This window comes from Lepeophtheirus salmonis, chromosome 9, assembly GCF_016086655.4.
Source record: "Lepeophtheirus salmonis chromosome 9, UVic_Lsal_1.4, whole genome shotgun sequence".
In the NCBI taxonomy this organism is placed as follows: Eukaryota; Metazoa; Arthropoda; class Copepoda; order Siphonostomatoida; family Caligidae; genus Lepeophtheirus; species Lepeophtheirus salmonis.
This window is the reverse complement of record NC_052139.2, coordinates 28,960,539-28,984,290: the sequence shown is the minus strand read 5'-3', so window position 1 is coordinate 28,984,290 and position 23,752 is coordinate 28,960,539. Positions and strand designations below refer to the sequence as shown.

General features: G+C 31.7%; 3 long non-coding RNA genes across 3 annotated transcripts; 1 reads left to right on the top strand and 2 right to left on the bottom strand.

Annotated features, from left to right (window-relative positions):
• Nucleotides 1-2,539: 2,539 nt before the first annotated feature.
• Nucleotides 2,540-2,675, top strand: LOC139906294 (uncharacterized). The gene is made up of 2 exons (XR_011781710.1): nt 2,540-2,592; nt 2,634-2,675. It is a non-coding gene; the product is annotated as an uncharacterized lncRNA (long non-coding RNA).
• Nucleotides 2,676-4,539: 1,864 nt separating this feature from the next.
• Nucleotides 4,540-5,831, bottom strand: LOC139906427 (uncharacterized). The gene is made up of 3 exons (XR_011781927.1): nt 5,301-5,831; nt 5,110-5,248; nt 4,540-5,046 (listed from the first exon to the last, which is right to left on the bottom strand). It is a non-coding gene; the product is annotated as an uncharacterized lncRNA (long non-coding RNA).
• Nucleotides 5,832-22,780: 16,949 nt separating this feature from the next.
• LOC139906356 (uncharacterized) lies at nt 22,781-23,520 on the bottom strand. Its single transcript, XR_011781835.1, has 2 exons — nt 23,122-23,520; nt 22,781-22,956 (listed from the first exon to the last, which is right to left on the bottom strand). It is a non-coding gene; the product is annotated as an uncharacterized lncRNA (long non-coding RNA).
• Nucleotides 23,521-23,752: the final 232 nt, after the last annotated feature.

Sequence of the window (23,752 nt, the reverse complement as noted above, 5' to 3'; positions counted from 1 at the left end):
GGTGCAGCCGTAGTTGGGTTTGGAGTTTTTGTTCCTTCCGTAGTTGATTCTGTGTCTGGCTTGGGAGTTGTTGTTCCTTCTGTAGGTGATTCTGTATCTGGCTTTGGAGTTACTGTTCCTTCTGTCGGTGCAGCTGTATCTGGCTCTGGAGTTTTAGTTCCTTCCGTAGGTGCAGCTGTATCTGGCTTTGGAGTTTCTGGTCCTTCCGTAGGTGCAGCTGTATCTGGCTTTGGAGTTGTTGTTCCTTCTGTAGGTGCAGCTGTATCTGGCTTTGGAGTTTCTGTTCCTTCCGTAGGTGCAGCTGTATCTGGCTTTGGAGTTGTTGTTCCTTCTGTAGGTGCAGCTGTATCTGGCTCTGGAGTTTTAGTTCCTTCCGTAGGTGCAGCTGTATCTGGCTTTGGAGTTGTTGTTCCTTCTGTAGGTGCAGCTGTATCTGGCTTTGGAGTTGTTGTTCCTTCTGTAGGTGCAGCTGTATCTGGCTCTGGAGTTTTAGTTCCTTCCGTAGGTGCAGCTGTATCTGGCTTTGGAGTTGTTGTTCCTTCCGTAGGTGCAGCTGTATCTGGCTTTGGAGTTTTGTTCCTTCCGTAGGTGCAGCTGTATCTGGCTTTGGAGTTGTTGTTCCTTCTGTAGGTGCAGCTGTATCTGGCTTTGGAGTTTTGTTCCTTCTGTAGGTGCAGCTGTATCTGGCTTTGGAGTTTCTGTTCCTTCCGTAGGTGCAGCTGTATCTGGCTTTGGAGTTTCTGTTCCTTCCTTCAGCTGTATCTGGCTTTGGAGTTGTTGTTCCTTCTGTAGGTGATTCTGTATCTGGCTTTGGAGTTTTAGTTCCTTCCGTAGGTGCAGCTGTATCTGGCTTTGGAGTTTCTGTTCCTTCCGTAGGTGCAGCTGTATCTGGCTTTGGAGTTTTGTTCCTTCCGTAGGTGCAGCTGTATCTGGCTTTGGAGTTGTTGTTCCTTCTGTAGGTGCAGCTGTATCTGGCTTTGGAGTTGTTGTTCCTTCTGTAGGTGCAGCTGTATCTGGCTCTGGAGTTTTTGGTTCCTTCCGTAGGTGCAGCTGTATCTGGCTTTGGAGTTTCTGTTCCTTCCGTAGGTGCAGCTGTATCTGGCTTTGGAGTTGTTGTTCCTTCTGTAGGTGATTCTGTATCTGGCTTTGGAGTTTTAGTTCCTTCCGTAGGTGCAGCTGTATCTGGCTTTGGAGTTTCTGTTCCTTCCGTAGGTGCAGCTGTATCTGGCTTTGGAGTTGTTGTTCCTTCTGTAGGTGATTCTGTATCTGGCTTTGGAGTTTTAGTTCCTTCCGTAGGTGCAGCTGTATCTGGCTTTGGAGTTGTTGTTCCTTCTGTAGGTGCAGCTGTATCTGGCTTTGGAGTTTCTGTTCCTTCCGTAGGTGCAGCTGTATCTGGCTCTGGAGTTTCTGTTCCTTCCGTAGGTGCAGCTGTATCTGGCTTTGGAGTTGTTGTTCCTTCTGTAGGTGATTCTGTATCTGGCTTTGGAGTTTTAGTTCCTTCCGTAGGTGCAGCTGTATCTGGCTTTGGAGTTTCTGTTCCTTCCGTAGGTGCAGCTGTATCTGGCTTTGGAGTTTCTGTTCCTTCCGTAGGTGCAGCTGTATCTGGCTTTGGAGTTGTTGTTCCTTCTGTAGGTGCAGCTGTATCTGGCTTTGGAGTTGTTGTTCCTTCTGTAGGTGCAGCTGTATCTGGCTCTGGAGTTTTAGTTCCTTCCGTAGGTGCAGCTGTATCTGGCTTTGGAGTTTCTGTTCCTTCCGTAGGTGCAGCTGTATCTGGCTTTGGAGTTGTTGTTCCTTCTGTAGGTGCAGCTGTATCTGGCTTTGGAGTTGTTGTTCCTTCTGTAGGTGCAGCTGTATCTGGCTTTGGAGTTGTTGTTCCTTCTGTAGGTGCAGCTGTATCTGGCTTTGGAGTTTCTGTTCCTTCCGTAGGTGCAGCTGTATCTGGCTTTGGAGTTTTGTTCCTTCTGTAGGTGCAGCTGTATCTGGCTTTGGAGTTTCTGTTCCTTCCGTAGGTGCAGCTGTATCTGGCTTTGGAGTTGTTGTTCCTTCTGTAGGTGCAGCTGTATCTGGCTTTGGAGTTTTGTTCCTTCCGTAGGTGCAGCTGTATCTGGCTTTGGAGTTGTTGTTCCTTCTGTAGGTGCAGCTGTATCTGGCTTTGGAGTTTCTGTTCCTTCCGTAGGTGCAGCTGTATCTGGCTTTGGAGTTTCTGTTCCTTCCGTAGGTGCAGCTGTATCTGGCTTTGGAGTTTCTGTTCCTTCCGTAGGTGCAGCTGTATCTGGCTTTGGAGTTTTGTTCCTTCCGTAGGTGCAGCTGTATCTGGCTTTGGAGTTTTGTTCCTTCCGTAGGTGCAGCTGTATCTGGCTTTGGAGTTTCTGTTCCTTCCGTAGGTGCAGCTGTATCTGGCTTTGGAGTTTTGTTCCTTCTGTAGGTGCAGCTGTATCTGGCTTTGGAGTTGTTGTTCCTTCCGTAGGTGCAGCTGTATCTGGCTTTGGAGTTTTAGTTCCTTCCGTAGGTGCAGCTGTATCTGGCTTTGGAGTTTTGTTCCTTCCGTAGGTGCAGCTGTATCTGGCTTTGGAGTTTCTGTTCCTTCCGTAGGTGATTCTGTATCTGGCTTTGGAGTTTTGTTCCTTCCGTAGGTGCAGCTGTATCTGGCTTTGGAGTTGTTGTTCCTTCTGTAGGTGCAGCTGTATCTGGCTTTGGAGTTTCTGTTCCTTCCGTAGGTGATTCTGTATCTGGCTTTTCAATTTTGATTGCTTCCTTAGGTGATTCTGTGTCTGGCTTTGGAGTTTTTGTACCCTCTGTAGGTTCTGTTGGGTCTGGCTTACTATTGTTGATGTTTGTTTCAATAATTTTAAGATTATTTTGTATATTTTTTACTTCTTTGACAAAATCCTCGTCCAAATTTTTCATCCAAGGAAATCTATTGTCTGCATTAGTACATATGAAATAATTATAGGAATGTGATATAAAAAAGATTTATATTTACTCATAGACTTAGAAGTCCCAGTTTGTAGACATGTTATTGAAACAATTAAAAGGATCAAAACTCCCTTCTTTTGACTTTCCATTTTATAAATATGAATACTGTTATCGACGCTGTCATCAATACTGAATGATTTTTAAATTTGTCGCTATCTGAGCTCTTAATTATCTTTGTATTTTTCATGAAAGATAAAGCCTGGAAAAACATTGAGTTATCTTTTATTCCTGATATCAATGAATACTTGTGCAATACTTTACAACGTATATTTTTATTATTATATACAATTGAAGGAGGTATACCTCATATGTAAAGTTGATAATATTGTAGAGAAAAACGCGTGCAAGGAGAAGGGGGAAAAAATACATATGGTGTCATTGTTTAAAAAACTGATGTGATTATCATCTGCCTGCTTTATTATGATTTTTGAGGGTATAACAAAAGTATTTATTAGCAAAATGTTTAATGAAGATATACTACGTATAATTGACTTAGACGTTTTATCCGTTACAGTAGATTTGAAAACGTCAAACTCCATGAAACTGTAATTCATTATGAACCTTATTCTCAAAATAATAGCTAATGAAACGACAAAGTAGAGTATTTCGAAATATATTTGAAGTTCCAAGTTTAAAAAAGAAGGCTTTAATTAAATATAATCTACATAATAAAAAAAATACCATCATACATTTATGTTCAATATATAAAATTAAACAATTGGAATCATATAACTAATAACAATAAATTATACATACAGAATATTGAAATAATAGATTGATCCAAATAATATTTTCTTGTTCAGACACCGGAATCCAGTTAAATATGTCATAACTTTAGGTTGCAAAACAGAAGCGAGACGTGGAGTTTAATCAAAAAGATAATCAATCACCTCTCTTCTTCATGTGGAAGTTGCTATATACAATTGTGCACAGGATATATATATCTCTACCGATGAAATATAACTAATTATTAATAATAAAGTAAATGTCAAAATCATAAAATTAGACAATAAATATACTAATTAAAAAAATGTTAGATATAAATCCATCTTAAAGATTTAGAGCAAAAGCTTAATATGTTGTAATGTCCGGCGATATTACTCCTTATTAAGAGCATCAAAAAAGATATTTTCCCCTACTTATTCTTATATAACAACATACTATTATCATGAAGGATATACACAATTGTTAATTATAATGCTACACCCAATGTAACTACCCCCGTTGTTGTTACTATTTAAGCAGTTGTTTTTGCCTTTAATGAGTTTTTGAACACCATTTCTGGGAACCTATCAACCATAGCTAAGCCTTAAGTGATAAATAAAGTAATATTTATTGACTATGTAATTTTGGAAAACTTAATTATCATACCCAAGTCTTTAAGTGAAGAAACTAGTCTCAGAAAAACTAGTTGCGAACCATCCAAAGCTACTACTCCCGTTGTTGTGACCATCTAAGCACTTTTTTTTGCCATTGAATGATTTGAGTATCATAATTTTTGATCATTTTGGCTAAAATAGAATCATATTTTAGGGTTAAATTTAAAAACAATTGAATACTTACTGTTACATAGTACAAAATTTAGAGTTCCATTTGGAAATTAGTAAATATTTTATACTTTTTACAAGCGAGACGTGGAGTTTAATCAAAAAGATAGTCCCCCTCTTTTTTATGTGGAAGTTGCTATATACAATTGTGCACAGAATAGATATATCTCTACCGATGAGACCTAACTAAATATTAATAATAAAGTAAATGTCAAAATCATAAAATTAGACAATAAATATACTAATAAAAAAAATGTCAGAAATAAATCCATCTTAAAGATTTAGAACAAAAGCTAATTATGTAGTAATGTCCGGCGATATTACTCCTTATAAAGAGCATCAAAAAAGATATTTTCCCCGTTATTTATGCTTATATTATTATCATGAAGGATATACACAATTGCTAATTATAATGCTACACCCAATGCAACTACCCCCGTTGTTGTGACCATTTAAGCAGTTGTTTTTGCCTTTTATGAGTTTTTGAACACCATTTCTTGGAGCCTATCAACCATAGCTAAGCCTAGAGTGATAAAAAAAGTAATATTTATTGACTAAGTAATATTGGAAACCCTAATGATCATACCCAAGTCTTTAAATGAAGAAACTAGTCTCAGACAAACTAGTTGCGAACTATCCAAAGCTAGTACCCCCATGTTGTGACCATTTATGCAGTTGTTTTTGCCATTTAATTAGTTGTGTATCATAATTCTTGATATGTTTAGCTAAAATAGAATTATACTTTATGGTTAGATTTAAAAAAAATTGAATACGTACTGTGTGATAGTACAAAATTCAGAGTTCCATTTCAAAATTAGTAAATATTTTATACTTTTTACGGATAACTTGATCGTCATTTGGTATGGATGACTCAAAACATTTTTATATGTATTTCTATAAATGACATCAGTACCAACATCCTCCATTAGTTTAATGATGGTTCCTCGCAAAGGGATAGGTTTACCTGTGTATTTCTCCATAATTTTTTTGAACGTAGATGATTAGCAATGGATAAGGTTATATTACATGCAATAATCATCTTTGTGAGATCAGAGTTAAAGTCTGACTTGATGTATTCATCATTAACTTGATTTTTTAGATGAATATCCATGCTCTTGATATGAGATGAGGATAATGAGTAGTGTGTGATTCTAGACAGGGGACTAAAGGCACATTTATATCGACAAATCCAACAAACCATCTGTTTCTCATCTGGTAAGTATTTTCCAAATTCCTAGGCCTCCATTTTCAGAAATGCAGACAGAAGGTGACGTTATTTTAGGCATTTTAATCAGTTCTCTATCGACTATCACCATCTCATATTATATTAATATTGAATAATAAAGGCGGGAATGATAACGTTCCTGATTGATAGAAGAAGATGTATATTATTTAATCAATGATGCCATAAGTATTTCTTCTCTTCTCCTCGCCCGCTTTTCTATTCTTACCAAAATTATCACCCTTACTCATATGTATTAGCTAGCTTGAGCGCCGGAACAGGAGACATTTAATTGGCCTCGTCCACGTTTTGAAGAAGTTTTATATTTTATGCACAAATTATATCTATTTGTTGGGCAAGTCTAATGTTAGTATGATTAATTAATGTGATTGTGTAGCAAGGAATGAAATTTGCTTCATATTTGGGTTAACTTCTAACTATGTCTTTAAAAAAAAAGATCACAAACGGTGTACATATGGACGCCTTTGCTTTATTTTGGAATCCTTTATGGGTATATATTAGTCGATTAATTATGAGCTTTTTAAATGTTAGTTGGTAAAATACATTGGCAAATATGTTTTATATGTTGTAAAACTTTCTGTTCACTCTTCATTCATAAGTTTGTTCCGTTCAATCGTTCATATTTGAATTTTTATTCATTCATTTAATATTTATTTAGTATAAAAAGTGATATAAAAAAATACAAACCAGTATATTAGGCTCTTTTTTGCTTCATTTTTATATTTTTCGGCTGATTTTTGTTTTTTTTGGAAAGACCTCTAATAGGCCTTGTTAATTTTTTCAAAAGGATATAAATACCTCATTTGAATTCATCTTACATATACAACATACAAGTGGTCTTAGTTTGCTAATAGTTTTAACCTCTTTTGACATGTGGGCTCTGGTTTTTTTGATAATTATTCATTATTAGAGACCAAATATGTAAGACTTTGGGGTGGGGGGTACCTGCCGAATGAGAAAAAATGTTTCATAATAATTTACAAATCTAATGTTTGCCATTTGTTACTACCAGCGAAGAATATGTATTAAGAATTTGATATGTAAACATGCAATCAATTAGTTTACTCGCATTACACCCATATCCAACTAGAGTGTTGCTCTGGGGATTTATATCACATTTCGTTCTATAAGTTCTTTCAGTTTTTGCTTTACTCTGTTGTACTGGCCAGGCATTGGAGCAGGAATATTGTATAATTGTGAAACTATCTTTTTGTATCTAGTTGGTTGTTCGATATTACTGAAATAATATTCTTGGCTGTATCTTCCTCAAGTTTTACTCTTTTTAACAGCCAACAAGCGTTCAGTAGTTGTCATATTTTTCACGTATCTTGCAATAAAAATCATTTGATCATAACGAAATCGATCAAGTGTTGTGTCACCATATATTCTAAACATTCCTGCTGCATTAATCTCGTTTATAATCATCCTTTGTTGTTCAGTATCTAAGATGTCTGAACTCGTTCTGAGATGGACTTGACGTTTAGGGAACAAAGTGTGTGGCGACCCCTTTCTGTTTGTAATCAGTGTTTCATAGTCGAGATAAAAGAATAACAATTTGGTTGAAGTTTAAATTAGAGTCATGACTGCCTTTTCTACAAAAGGGGGATGCTTGGTGTAGCTAATGTATTCATCCATCAAAATTTCAACAACTATAGTACTCTCATGTCGATCTACTTCTTCTTGAATCCGTAGGTTACAACACATCAACGTGGCATGGTTGATCTGAAAATTGTGCAAGATTAGTTATGGCTTCTCCGTGATCGTTGGATGAGGAGTGCCCTTGCTTTTGCATCCAGACACTTTTCATCTTACTCCAGGATGATACTTCATTTCTCACTGAAAAGGAAATCAATATGCAGCATCTTTATCGATGCTATACTCTCATCCCAGACTTGTTGTACCATAAAACAGAAAGTAGTTATGATTTTTGTGTCGAAGTTGTATTGTTCTTGGGGAATGCCTTGAGGTTTGGCTGATGTGGCCCGTTAGCTACCACAGATCCGACTTGGTATTCACTTAACTTTTGTGGGTGTTAACCTGGAGGCAAAGACAGTAATTCTGGTGGTAACAAAGAGTTGAATACTCGATTGCAAATATAAGAAATATTTGCAATCTTTAGATTAAAAATAACATTCACTATTTATACAAATTGTATCTCTTCAACATCTGGATCAGATGTAAGAGTATTGTATACACTCATAGAACAATGATGATTATCAGCAATAGAAACAGATTTCAGTTCAGCGGATTCTAAATGGTCATGATTTTTCATAGTGTGCTGTATTGGATATATTATTGTTCTCGTTCCTTTTTATTTTATGAATTCTAGCATACGTGCTAAACAAGTCATCATATTGAATAGAAATAAAATGGCAAATGAGCTTCTTAATAATGAGTCATCGTCAATCGGAATGAAAAATCTATATTTCATTTGAAGAATAATAGTTAGGCTGTACATTGTAGATAAGGAAGGAAACACTTAGTAGTTACTTAGAACTACAATTTCCTTACGAAAAATGGGTGTCATGCTTGATTTGAGGCTACATCTTCTTCGTGCTGATGTAACTCATCTTCTTTTTTTACATTTCAAGAAAGTTGAATGATATTTTCTTAAATTATCAAGTATAGAATTCTGTAAAACATGATATTTTTAAATACCAATCATAGAATGGGATAATATGAAATTCGAGTACATGAATATCTTCCAACACTCTTCACTCCTAAGACAAAGTACTTTCATTGAAGATTGAACGTCTTAATATTCGATTTAAATTTATGTACTTCACATGGAAATATTTGGGTATAGAAACTTTACAAGATACCAGATAAATGAATGTATTAAAATCTAATATACATTTTATTCGATCAACTACACCTCATACCGGATTTTGAAGGATATCTTAAGATGATTTTTTCCCCCCAGCAAATGGTAGGATTAAACAAATCAACGGATGAAAAAAAAAAAATGTTTTCGGGAAATATTGAAATTATAATGTAAAAAATATCAGAATTTTTTTTAGTTTTACAGTTTTTTCGAAAAAAATTATCAAAGTCCAAAGTTTTCTTCAAAAAGTTAAAAGAAAATTATAAAATAAGACAAAAGGTCTTTTATTTAGCGTGGGTCACCCCTCTATCTCACCCCTTACGCTCGTCCCTGTTTGACCTTGACCTCTCCTAATTTAATGCCCTCTGACTGTTATCTTAAATAATTTCATACCGAGTTGAATCAAAATAACAAAAAACTAACTACATATATAATTTAAAAAAACAGCGCGAAAAACTTTATTGTGGATGTAACTTTGAAGTTTAAGAAAATTCAATAAGGGATGACACTAAATTGACAAATGCTGTATCGGCCAAAAAAAAAAAAAAAAAAAAAAAAAAACATACACTCTTTTACCCCTCTTAATAAATATTAAGATCACTGACATGATGTTGTACTTTAAATCTTAAAATGCAAAAAAAAAAAAAAAAATAGAATCAATAACAATTCTTAAATTCCAATAAACTGACTCTTTCAGATGAGTTATCATTAAACAGTAACACATATCAATTTATTATTAAAAATTTATATTGAATTACTTAAAAAATTTACTATAGAGATGTAGATAAAATACTTTTCTTCAATGTGTCCTTCATTTTGGTAAATATCATTTTGCACAGGCACGATCCCTGAAAGAGGAACATGTCCTAGCTGCCTTAGCGGGATCAAGATTCCTGGCTACTGAGGTGATGGATTGCTTTATGTTGTTATGGTGAGTTCTACAAGCACTAGCTTCTACTGTTCCCAAAGATAGTACTCGTATGGATTGAAATGAGTGGCGGTTTGAGGCCATGCGTTAAGTGGTCAAAAATGATGTACACTGGCCGTCAATCATTCTATTATTCTCCAGACTTTTTGTTCTGTTGTAGTGTCTGGGTGGAACGCGTAAGGTCTACCAGCAACCACAGTCTTCTTTTAGGGTACAACCAACGTTTCAAGGAGATCCATGGAAACATCTTGGTTCATTTTGAGATTAAGACTAAAGAAAAGAGGATCCGTACTATGGCCTTCACTGCTGATGACACCCAGTATCATCAGTCGGATTTTTTATTCTGAAGACAGCAAGGACTTCTAGGCAGATTTGCCTATCATTTTTGACGATAAATAATCTATTTACGAGGAAGAGTATTTCATTAGAAAAGAAACAATGGCGACCAACAGTGGATTATAGAAAGGGAAAAATGCTCTTCACATGAATCCCTCCATTGGTCTCCAATGGGTCAGTGAGGAGATGACGATGCTTCAGATGATGAGAAGCTAGGCCAAGATAATCAAAAACAGCTTGTTCCTGATCTTTGGGAGGCTTGTGCTTCTGCCTGATAGCAGCAATTATTTCAAAACTTTTGGGACTGTATTGTAATTGGCCAATTCAGTATTGAATTATCGCGCATAAGATATGGAGGTCTCGAAGGAAGAAATTGCCACATTTTTGTATCAAGACAACACCAAGCCGCACACATCTTTGATAACTTCCCATCCAAGCTCCCGGAGCTTGAATGGGAAGTTATTATGCATCCATCCTTATAGCAATAAGTGACTACCACCTGTTCCTCTCCATGGCCAACGTGCTTAGGGATGCAAATTTGGACTCAATAGAGGCATGTGAAAATTGGTTCACCAAGTGTTTAAGGACAAGAGCTTCTTCTGTTGCTTATCTTTGGGAGGCTTGTGCTTCTTCCTAATAGCATTGACAAATTGTTTCAATCCATCCATAATATGATAGATAGGTCGATCGTGGAAATGTAGAATACTTACAATGTCCTTTGCTTCATGAACCACGTGGAAGAGAGTATAAACTGCATCAGTTTTGCTCAGTTCTATATTTTTCAATTGTTTAGAAATAAAAAACTTTCATATACAAGTTCAAACAAAGTGTTACTTAATCCATCAAAAGTTATCAGTTTTGGATTTGAGTCAGGGTCAAAATAAAAAAATAAAAAAATTTAGTCAAAATGTACCATACATACAGCCCAATAATTTATGGACACATTTGAGTCATTTAGAGGGTAGATACCCAATAATTTTAGATATAGTTTAAAACCTTGTTTTTGATGTAACAAAATTATATTGGCTATGATAATGCTCTTTTTAAATAGAATCCGTCAATTTATCCAGCTGTGGAGTCAATAAAAATATGTTATCACATTCAATTTTGAGAAAGATAATAATTCTAACTAGCAAATTTGTTGAGAGATAACGCCTTTATATTTCAAATAATTACCCATGCTTATGAAATATACAAACATATATTTATCTTCTTTTTTTCTCAAAACAACATACTACGATTCATATCAAGTTATTGACAGGAGGAATTGTAGTGAACGGCGAATCAAAGGTATAGAGATAAGAACTAAGGACATATCCCAAAAAATTGTGTATTTTTTCAGAGCCATAAATCCTAAAAGCCTGGAGAGGAAAAAAATTTATATTTTCCTACAAAAATACAATTGAATTTGTCATCTTTTTTTTCGAAAAAATTTAATTTTTTGAGAATAGCTATGAATTTTGAATATTTTTTTTGTGTATTTTACTGTAGTTTGTTTCAAAATTAATTATCAACACCATATCATTTATGTCATAATATTAATATGACCTTGAGGGTATCACGCAACTTTTCTCCAAAAAAGAAATAAAAATAGGCCTGAAATCATCTGGTAGTTACTCGAATAAGTCAAACATACCAACTGTCATTTATCTTTTATTTACTCCCAGACTATCAAAGACATATTATTTCTTCACCATCTTTAAAATGAATTACATGAGTGGGGCAATTACAAGAAGGTAACGTATAATTCTTTTCCGCAAAATTAAGTCGATATTACTGAACTGTTCTTTGTATAATACTCTACAATGTCTATTATATAAATATTTTAATTAGAGTGCTCAAATTAGAGTTAATTATCCATAAAATATCGCACCACAAAATAAATTACCTATATTAGTTGGTACAGTTGAACAATCCCTTATTATAAATGAGAGGCATAACACAAGTCTTGTTAGATTTGAGTTGAATTTAAATGCAAAAAATCTCAAATTTCACCAAAATTGTTTCATCAAATAAATTTGTCAAAACAAGTCATTTTGTTTATGTGAACTCTCCCTATCCCCTATGTCTTAGAAATGGGCCTAAAAATTTACAGAGCTCAATAAGTCTCATAATTAATTTAACATGCATTATGAAGTCATAACATATTCTATTTCAAAGATTGGGAATATCTGGAATAAATGGTTTAATAATAATAATTGAGAATATTCTGTCTGAATTTTAGTAATGTTATACTGTAATCAATTTTTCATTAATCTTAATGTTCTCTGGTAAAAGATGATGGTTATTAATGATAATGATTTATAGGATAGCAATAAATTTCAGACCATTAGAAAATACTACAATATGAGTCATCATATTAATTAAATAGCTTGGATGTTATATAGTTTTAGATTTACAAAATTATATTTCGTGAACTATTATAAAATATATGTACTACATTTTGTTATTTGTTATTTTATTATTGTTAATTTTTTTAAATTGACAATATAATTGAAGTTTAAAAACCCTTTTGTTATAAAAAAATATTGGCTTAGATTGAATGCTCAAAAAACATTAGTTATTCATGAATCATTAAATAACTATTCTTGAATTATTGAATTTTAAAAATTTAATCCACACAATAAAATACAAATAAATTAATTTTAGGTTTATTATTTTTAAAAACTAAATGTAATATTTTATAGGATAAATAACATAAATATGTACTCAGAATTTTGGTTAATGTGCACCTCAACAAACATAACCATGAAAAAATTTATTGGAAAATATGTCTTAAACAGTTTAATTCCTTCATCTAAAATATCATATCCCAAATAGATACAATTTCCTTAAAATATTAACCTTACCATGGATTTAAGTAAATAAATAATTCATAATATCAAATAAATATTAATTTTTATCGATTGCCAATGTTTAATATTATTTTCCATTTCATATTTCCTATAAAAAATAATCGAATTAAAATCAATTAATGCATTATTATGGTAATGAATAAATTAAGATCTTATGTATTTTTAGAAAAAAATTTAGGGGTAATTTTCCATTCATTAATTGTTTCAAATATGTTTCTGTCTTACACGCTATTTCAATACTCTAAACTACCTCATATCAAGCAAAATCGTCTAAAACAATATGTAAGCGATGAAGAAAAAATGATAACAATTTTTGTAAGTAAGTTAGAAATGACGTAGAATACGTAGATGAAAAGAAAACAACGCGCACACTGATAGTATGGAGGGGAACAAATGCCATTTGTTGACAATTCTAAATGTAGAAGTAATTCATAGAAATTATTAAAGTTATTAAAAATTTCGTTCTGTAAGAAAAAAACCATATTTAGAGTTGTATTTCGAAAATATAAATCTTGTGCAGGATTTTTAAGATATTTTTCCGGGCAAAGTTTACAAGTTCCACATTTATTTATCTCTTTCTTCAAATATTTACTGTGTAAGTCATACCTTTTGCACGAAAAAGACATTTTCTTTTCATATAGCATCTGATCTTAAGTCATCCTGTGAGTCCTTGTTCTGGATCAAAATGGGTTGATAAGTTGTTTTTACAATTAAAATAACACGTGCAGTCGGATAATATAAAAAAGGGTGGATTACAAATTAATAGAATCAAACAAATTAATGTAGAGTGGTACCTTGTAATAAATAAGCTGGTAGTGCTGATGGAGTATTTTCGAAGTTAAACATTAGTGAGAAGTCTTGGGTAAAGTGACGGGTATAAGCAAAGAAGTCAACGTAGACAAGGAAATTATTATGTTGAGGGAAATCAATATTTATTAGTTAATTCTTTGTAAGAGAAGTTAGTTTCATTTTTTTTATGGATTTAAAAAATGTTTGTTTCTTTTCATTATAAGAAATGAAAGGAACGATATTCAATTCTTTCCTCGGAAAAGTTTTCCTTTTCTTTATAATATATCCTTCGGAAATCAAGAGAGGCAATTGACTAGACTAAATTCCATATTTTAATAAGCTCAAAAAAAAGTTCCTGATGAACTCGTTTGTTCTTACTATATTGCCAAACCGATTGCTTAATTAGACAAGCTGCATTCAATTGGAGAGCAACTTCTTTTACCTGTTGTTGAAGAAGTATTTTGCACAGTAGTACATGATAGTTATCATCAAACTTTTATTAAATCTATTCCTCCTAGTCATGATACTGTTCGAAGAAGGATTGATGAAATGGCTGAAGATATTGAAGAAAGTTTGTGTGGCATTCTGTAGAAACAATGGCTTACTTTGCAGCTGGATGAATCTACGTTACCAGGCAATGAAGCACTGTACTTAGGGTATAGTCGTTTTATTAAAAAAACCATAAAGTAATGTAAGCATTACTGTTTGCTAAGGAATTGGATACAGACCACCCCTCGAGGGGTGTCTATTTTTAAAAGTTGTTGACAATTCTTCAAAAAAAAAAAAAAAAAACAAAAAAAAAAAAAAACAGTAGCTGACGTTTTTAATATGCATTTGTGTATTTCATCGGCAGAATTTGATTGCCAAAAACTTGAGTTGTCGTCTTAATAATTCTCGAAGTGTTGTTGTTCAACCGGTAAATAAGATCAGGAGCCAACCCCTAAATTCCCGAATATTTCGTCAATTTGACTGTCTTCTTCTACAGACTGAAGTTAGATGGTTATCCAAAGCAGCCTGTTTAAAACAATTTTATTGTCTTTTCAACATGAGAGATTTGCAACAATTTCTAAAAAGCCTCGATCCTAAAGTGAGTGAACTATTCAAACAAAACCTGTGCCATTCATCCCATTAGAAATTTTAAATAAAAGCTGATTTTCTGAAATACTTTTTTATTATACCATTAAAATTCATTTTAATGTATATATATCTTGCAATTTATAATATACAATTGTATAGTCATTTGAGGGTGATGAAAAATCTTTCAATTATTCTGCCCATTTTGGCTACAAAAAATAATCTCTGACCTCTATCCAGTATTATGGAAGATGGGGAATTTATATTTTATTGCTATTCCAACATCATATTTAGTAGAACGGGCCTTTAGTGCAGTTGTCTTGATTCTTTCAAAACAAACAAACAAGTTTATAATTACCAAACGTAACGATATATGTCTTCTTCTTAGTGAGTTTCAACCTGCTTTGGAGAAACTAATATCCCTACACCATCCACATAAGTAGGAATTATGAGAACTTATGTTTAATTTACTTTTCAAAAATATATTTTTTGTTGAGTTCATTAATGTGTTATTTTCATTTTGAAAGACATGGGTTTTTTTTTTTTTTTTGGGGCGGCAGCTTGAAAAAGTTTCAGAATCCCTTTAAGTGGATTTCCTTCATATGTTCTATCCATCTATGAGATTATTGTCAAAGTGAAAATTTCAAAGTATTATACTAACGACGTGAATGTTAACCTCCGGAGTCAATCAAGTTGTTTATTCCTGTACTAACCTCTTTATCAGCTATAACTAAAGTATTAGAACCACATAATAAATTATCAAATTTCTCTTTGTCCCATTTCGTCTAAAGTCCTATAAGTTTGTTCACTAATAGTGCTGCTTAACAGGTCAAAATATTTTGTTCAATATTTAACAACTTACCTTTTATATTATACATATATTTAAAAAATCGTTAAAAAATTTAAATTATCCATACATGAAAAGCTAAGTTGAATGTTATTTAATCGTATTCCAAAAAATGACATAGTTTAAAAACTTATAGAAGACTAATATATTTAGTCCTATGATGATGTGTTTTAAATAAATTTTAGATATCTACTAAGAAATAAAACATTTAGAAGAGAGTCTCTAAATATGATATTTGGCTTATGCTAACTATAATCTAGTAAGCAACTCCCCACTTAATATAAATGGAATGATGATCCCTTTATTATAACAAATTATAATTGACCTATAGTATTTAATAAGCTTCTTAACATATTTGAAAATATAACTATAAAAAAATAAACCTACTTACACTAGTAAATTTATTGTTATATATAGATAACATCTACTAAATTAATTTTACATATTTACTTTTTTTAACCAAAATAAATAACTTAAGCTTTTCCATACTGTTTAACAAAAAAATATAGTAGATCTTTATTCCATATATCTGCCAAATGAAAAATTAGATATGACCTTAAAGTAGCACAATACTTAGTATATTAATTGTAAACCTTTATGAAACTAGCATTGGATAATATTGTTTATTTCTGTAAATTGAACCTTAGTTATAATAATACAATGACGTATGCACTAAAATATGAGACACCAGTGTCCCATTACTGCGAAAGGGGTAATAATAACCAATGCCAAATAAACGCAGAATAAATACAATGTATTATTATTTAATATCATAGCCTTATGCGTCAATAACACCCTCAACTCTACCTCAGAAACTGCCCATACAAGGATGTCAATGGAGTTGAAGTGTGGTGAGCTTATCTCATTTCAGTAAGAAGTTGAGCTCTTTGTATCTTGTACGATTTGTAAAGAAAATCATGTGCGACATACTTCCTGATCAGCCTTCCAGAACTGTTGAGATCCCTGGCAAAGTCCTCATCGCTTTTTTAAAACTCATCATCAATGACTCTTTACGAATTTACAAACATAGTAAACTTGATCTCTCTGAGGTTATGACCTCATTTTTTGATCAGCACACCTTCCGATTGATTAATAATCGTAACTAGACTCTTCCAATTCCTTCCTGACACTCCAGACAAAGTAATTGTCCAGGTTTATAATGTAGTTTGCAATTTCAACATTGTCATGGATTCCAAATATGCAATTTCCACGATTATAAAATAAATACTTCATTGACCGATGTCATTTTTTATCTAACATCGTCAAAACAACAATGAACGTCGTTCATACACATGTACAGATGTTACATTCCCTCAAATTCTATTGTTATACGAGGATCGCATGCAGTGTTATCAAAAAAAGCATATAGTTATCATAGTCAAAGTAATAAACAGAAAATTATTGATATGAAAGATTGTACTATTGATCGAGAGAAAAATATCAAAATTGAATGTTACATAATAAATACACTTTAGTATATGAAAGATAAGGCTAACATCATTTATCAAAACGATTTTAAGGAAAAATGGCAACAGAAACAATGTCAAGGGCAAAAATGCCAAGATAAAAAAAGGAAAAATGTGTAAATGGAAAAAATGGCAGGATTCTTTTAAACTGATAGAATATCTATCACCAATATAATATGTAATAAGAGAAAAGAAAAATTAACAAACACGACAGTGGTTCCAATGGAAGGAGTGATAATCACTTAATTCTCCGTTACTAATTACAATATCATTAGACATGATGGACTATTCATATTGGACAAGATTCCCCAGCCAAGGAATGAGTCGATTCTTCTCTTTTGAGGCTTAGCTTGGTTTGCTTTTCTTCCTATGATAAAGTTTCAATCTACCATCATACCCCGTAGAAATTGAAATTCAAGCATCTCCAATTGAGGATAAAGTATCTCAGGTCCTTACTTTTGTACTAATTCCTAGAGAACATGGAATTTTTTCGGTCTGTAATTAGTCAAGATCGATCTAAGCATATGAAAAATCCTTTTAAATTAAAAATGTGTCGCTTCATTTATCCAATTGTTTGTGTGTATTATGTTTGATATGTTTCAACATTAAAATAACAACTAATCTATAATATTCATGATGTGATAATCCTAAGTGAACATATTCATTTTATCACAAATTGATAGATGTAACTTTTATGATTTTTCCCCATGGAATAGGATCTAGATTATTTGAAAGTTACGGATTTTTTAATCATCTATAAGCCGAAAATAACGATTGAAATTACAAATTTGATGATGTATATTTTGCTCATAAAACGAACTTTTTAAGGGCCTTTGAAAAAATATTAGTGTATTTATGATCACCAGAAGTGGAGTAATATCCACCATGAACAAAGAAATAAAAAAGATGATATTCCTCTGTAATTGAAAGGTAAACTTGAGTTAAATAGACACAACAGCTTCACAAATGCCAAACTTTTAATATACAATATAGTTAAGAGAAATATAAGGCTCCTGAAATCTTTGAGGGCCTGAAACCTTCCCATAGAGTTGGACATAACTATACGTACCTAAATTAATCAAATTAGATAATGCTATGAGTGTCGAATAAATTTTTTTAGACCCGTTTCTGTCGTCATTAAATATGTATTTACATTTATTCAATAAATAAATTAATTGATGGAATTAAACATTGACAAAGGAATTTACAATAATATTTGTTTTACTGAAGTTACTGAAGTTGTAGCTGAATTCTCATTCTAAATAGAAATGAATGAATATATAGAGTTATAATAGTCATATTCTTTGATAAATATCACTGAAGACCATTATTATTTATTACGAACGCAGTTACATATTCAAATGTCATAGTATCATACTAGAAAAATACATTTAAAAATTCGTTGAAAGAGCCCATAAGTCTATTTTTAGTGTTCTCATACTTGGCTTGATACATTGGAAGTATGAATTCACATTCCTTTAGATAACTACGTAATGCAGCCTGTTTCGTTCTCTTTGGGCAAGAAAGAAGGTGTATGAAGAGACAAAGACCATCCTTCTATTGCAATTTCAGATTGCTCTAACTGTACAGAGCTTTTACAGTTTTCTGCACACTCTCCAACACTACCTTTCCGAATCCTCTAAGTGGTTTGTCGCTCCACAGCCAACTACCTCTTCTTCTGACACATCCTGGAACATAACAAAGTGAAAATCGCTTCTCTTGTCTAGTATTTTGCAAATTCTTGTCCGTCAATCCAAGAGGCTTGTCCTATACGAATAGTCCATTATGTCTAATGATATTGTAATTAATACCTGATAATTAAGTGATTAGAACTCCTTCCATTGGAACCAACGCCGTGTTTGTTTATTTTTCTTTTATCTTATTATATACATATTATATTGGTGATAGATATTATATCAGTTTAAAAGAATCTTGCCATTTTTACTATTTAGACACTTTTTCTTTTTTTTATTTTCCCATTTTTTCCGTTTCCGTTTTTTTCCTGACACCATCAAAACCCGTGTTTTTGATAAGGAAATGCGCAACGTAATTTCTGTAACAGTAAAACCTGTCATTGAGAACTATAATATATCATAATTTATGAATATGAATCCATATCAATGTGTATTCCTTGATTATTGATTACTATTTAATTAATCACATTTGTGTCAATATTAGAATTGATAAATGGAATTAAATTATCATTTTCTTCGTTATAAAGTTTATAGTAAAAGTTGTACCGAGTGGTTCATTAAAATCTGAACACTTCTATTCTTTGTATAATGCTCTACAATGTCTATTATATAAATATTTTAATTAGAGTTAATTATCTATAAAATATCGCACCACAAAATAAATTAGCTATATTAGTTGGTACAGTTGAACAATCCCTTGTTATAAATGCGAGGCATAACACAAGTCTTGTTAGATTTGAGTTGAATTTAAATGCGAAAAATCTCAAATTTCACCAAAATTGTTTCATCAATTAAATTTGTCGAAACAAGTCATTTTGTTTTGAATGAATAGAATATGGATGTGCCTTGCATAGAGAGTATCTGTTTTCTCGTCCAAAATTTGTTCACAAATTATTCAGATATATTTCATATAGCTAATGGCATTTTCTTCTTAGCATTAGTTACTACCGTTTCTTTCAGAATATGTAATAGTTATTTATTCCTTTTAAAGGACAGAAATATGGTATAAAATATTACATTTAGTTTTTAAAAATAATAAACCCAAAATTATTTTATTTGTATTTTATTTTATTTTTAAATTTATGTGTGATTATTCAATAATCCAGGAATAATTATATAATGAAACATGAATAAGTAATGCTTTTTGAGCATTTAATCTAAGTCAATATTGTTTTATACCAAAAGGGTTTTTAAACTTCAATTATATTGTCAATTTAAAAAAAATAACAATAATAAAATGGAGTACATATATTTTACAATAGTTCACAAAATATAATTTTGTAAATCTAAAACTATATAACATCCAAGCTATTTAATTAATATGATGACTCATATTGTAATATTTTCTAATGGTCTGAAATTTATTGCTATCCTATAAATCATTATCATTAATAACCATCATCTTTTTACCAGAGAACATTAAGATTAATGAAAACTTACAGTATAACATTACTAAAACTCAGACAGAATATTCTCAATTATTATTATTAAACCATTTATTCCAGATATTCCCAATCTTTGAAATAAAATATGTTATGACTTCATAATGCATGTTAAATTAATTATAAGACTTATTCAGGTCTGTAAATTTTTAGGCCCATTTCTAAGACATAGGGGAGGGAGAGTTCACATTCTGAACCGACAAATTCTCCATTCGTCAGCATTCAGACCTGTTTGTTAACTCTATTATGAATTTAAATATTCAATCACTTCTACATTGAAAATGTGTTGCTTCATTTATCCAATTGTTTGTGTGTATTATGTTTGATATGTTTCAACATTAAAATAATAACTAATCTATAATATTCATGCTGGGATAGTCCTAAGTGAACATATTTATTTTATCACAAATTGATAGATATAACTCATCAACTTCTACTCGTGAACTTTACTTTACGCTCATCATAGGGCAAAATTAATTCATAATATTCAGTAAAAAATTGACATTAGCACGTACACAATACTGTCTAATATAATATTAATCAATTAATTACCATTCTACCCTTCGATCCTCGCTGTCTTTCTTAATTCTCTACTAATGATTTATGTTACATATATTCTACATACTTAGCCAAAAGGATGACTTCTAACTTTAACGGATAAAATATTCAATATCAATTTTTGTAATTTTTTTGTAGTTGTCTTGTAGAAAAATGTTAATTGTAATATCTGTAGTAATTTTAGGCTGAAAAATATACTCCATCCAAGTTTTTTTAATCAAAAACATTTTCATTTCAGTTCAAAAATGTTGTCTTGGTAGAAGATATATTAATTGTACAACGTGACTTCCCATAAATTTTCTGATGTTGTTGAAATATAACTGGAATAATACTATAAAAAGTCAATTAGGTTTTGCCATTTGATTTTTAATCATAAAAATACACATCCCCCTACATGATGCTAAGTGATTGAATCTTGTTTAATCACAGATATTAGTAGAACTCATTGACGGGGTGCACCCATAGAGATATAAAGTATAGAGTGCTTACTCTCTAGAATGACGAGGACAATTTATGGAAGTCCTCAGCTATTGAAAAATAAAGAAACATAAGGCTCAAAACATTCAGTTATTATGTCAACATAAGTCTTTTTTTAATGAATAATATTCTTAAAATCTTAATACATTAATAATAAGTAATATAATAACCTTTTAATATTTACAAAAGGAGTTTGGTATTGGATAAGTTTGTCATAGTGGATATAATTGGAACTTGGTATATTATTATTATTTTATTCGTAGAGTTCAATGCCTGCTTGCATTGCATTCAGTTGTACTTCAAGAACAGCGGCTTTTTCTAGATCCCTAGAGCATGATCCTGCTAGTAAATCATTGGAAAAATGTGAACTCAACCACAACAATGTGAAAATAAGCTTTTTTCCCTAAGTATTCTCATAACTTTATAGAACAATCTTGGCATCCTTGTTAGTTAATTTAGTCTTCCATATGTATTATAAGTAACCATCTACTTTCAGATTTCCTAAAAATCCAGCGCTTCTAAAACAATGGATAGTAAACTGTTGTTGCCAAGATTGGAAAACAGCCAAATGGTCAAGAATCTGTTCTAAGCAATTCAAGAACCCTGACATCATCAATCACAAAGTTAAGTGCAGGCTTGTTGATGGAGCAGTTCCATCAATTTTCCACTTTCCAATGCACTTAAAAAGAAGTAGAGTCCCATCGACGAATCTTAAAGCAAAAAACCTATCTAGAAAACAGTACTATAAAAAGGAATTCTGATGGCATGATTGAAAAGAGGTCAATTGTAAATACAGTCATTGATCATACATATGCTCTACTTAGTACTATGGAGTCCTTGGGGGAGGTGACAAAAAGAGCAAAAAGGGGCATTATGATTATTTCCGAAAGAATTAACTTCTTTCAACAACGTATTTAAAGGCTTTAAAAATTAAATTATTTGTCAAAGCAAACGAAGGTTTCAGAAGCGGATAACCAATGCTTAAGATTTATGTCACCATTTAACAAAAAATGGTTTCTGGATTAAGTTAAAAAGTTCTGTCTACTATAACATCTAAGTTTCCAAAAGAGCTCTTTCATCGCAGGATCCATAATACAATGTTCATCACTTACATTGTCGAATTTATGTCAATAAATTGTAACAAACAATCTTTTTTTGAAAAATGCATTGAATCTTTGTGGTGTCTAGACAACGAATTTAGGGTCGATTATGCCTTGATAAAACAAAAAAATTGGGGAAAATAGCATCAAACAGCACTCAGCAAGGATGTAATTGAAGTTTGTCGAGAAAATGGAAATATGTCTGAAAGACTTTTAAATGTTACAAAACGGGGGTTGCCGAGAGATTCCAGCCTTAATCTTAAAATTAGTAATGCATTTTTGAAAAATATTGGCTTTCATAAAAATTACGTCTTTTAATGCCTATTGAATTCAAGGCCAGAATCTTATCATGTATTTTCCCTTATAAAAGTAATGTCTCGATGTTATGCAAGTATAAAACTGTATCACTTGGGAAAGCTAGAAACTAAGACTGTAGAAGGAACCAAGACTCGTAGTGTCCTCACGAATATGATACAATTTAAGAATCAATAATTTGAAAAATATCAATAATATGTTGAAAAACTTCATTTTATTAGAATATAATATTTAAAAAAATAAATGAACCTAAAACTAAAGAGTAGATCAAAGTTTAACAGCAAACATGTTGAAAAGAAGGAACACAAATTCAAGCATAATTTATAAACTTTATTTCTTTTCATTTATTATGTAGTATATATCCTGTATATAATTGTGACGTAAGAATAACATGTATGATGAATGTTATTAATCTCATTTAAATAATCATCCATTCTAGCCAAGAGTTAAGCATTAAACCAAGTACAGCATTGAGCACCATTAACCTAAGGAAATAGTATTGTGAATACTTTTATAATATTTCGAAAGATGTCGCTTTCCTATGACGTAACTCATTTTCTTTTTGTACGTACTACGTAGTATTAATAAGTTTGAATAACTAATAACACGGATATAATTTATTTTAATCTTAATAAATATTTTATACTTACATATATTCATTAAGTAAATTTGAAATAAAGTACTCTTCAAAATAATGGTTGAGACTTTGTGTCAATTAAATTTTATAAAGCAAGTGAAGTCAAAACTAAAAACTATGCCCAAATACCACTTTGTCCTCATTAAAAGATAAAGTAATGAATAGATTCATAAGATTTAAATTAGTAATGATTGTAAATACTTTAAAAAGGAACAAAGAATTAGAAATGACATTAAAGATACTGGACAACGTAGGGTTAAAGGTATGCAATGAGATTGGCTGTTAATCAAATAAAATGAAAAAATATATATATTTTTTTCAACATTCTTTATTTAGTTGATATATTATATAGAACATACATATATAAATAAACCGGAGCAATTGCGTAAAAAGTACATAAATAAACATTAGAGTTTATACTGAATGCTCCGGGATAGAATTTCAACTAATATTCTAAATATTAATCTTTAAAAAAAAAAAAAAAAACAGTAAACATGCAAATTAGCAATTATGATAAATATTTGTTAAAATTTCTTAAAACATTTTTTAAAATACTTCGACGATTCCGTAAATTTGATGGAAGCTGCCAAGATCGTAACTCATGCTCCCGAATAGGCTGATAGTTAGTTAGCTGGCTGGTGATG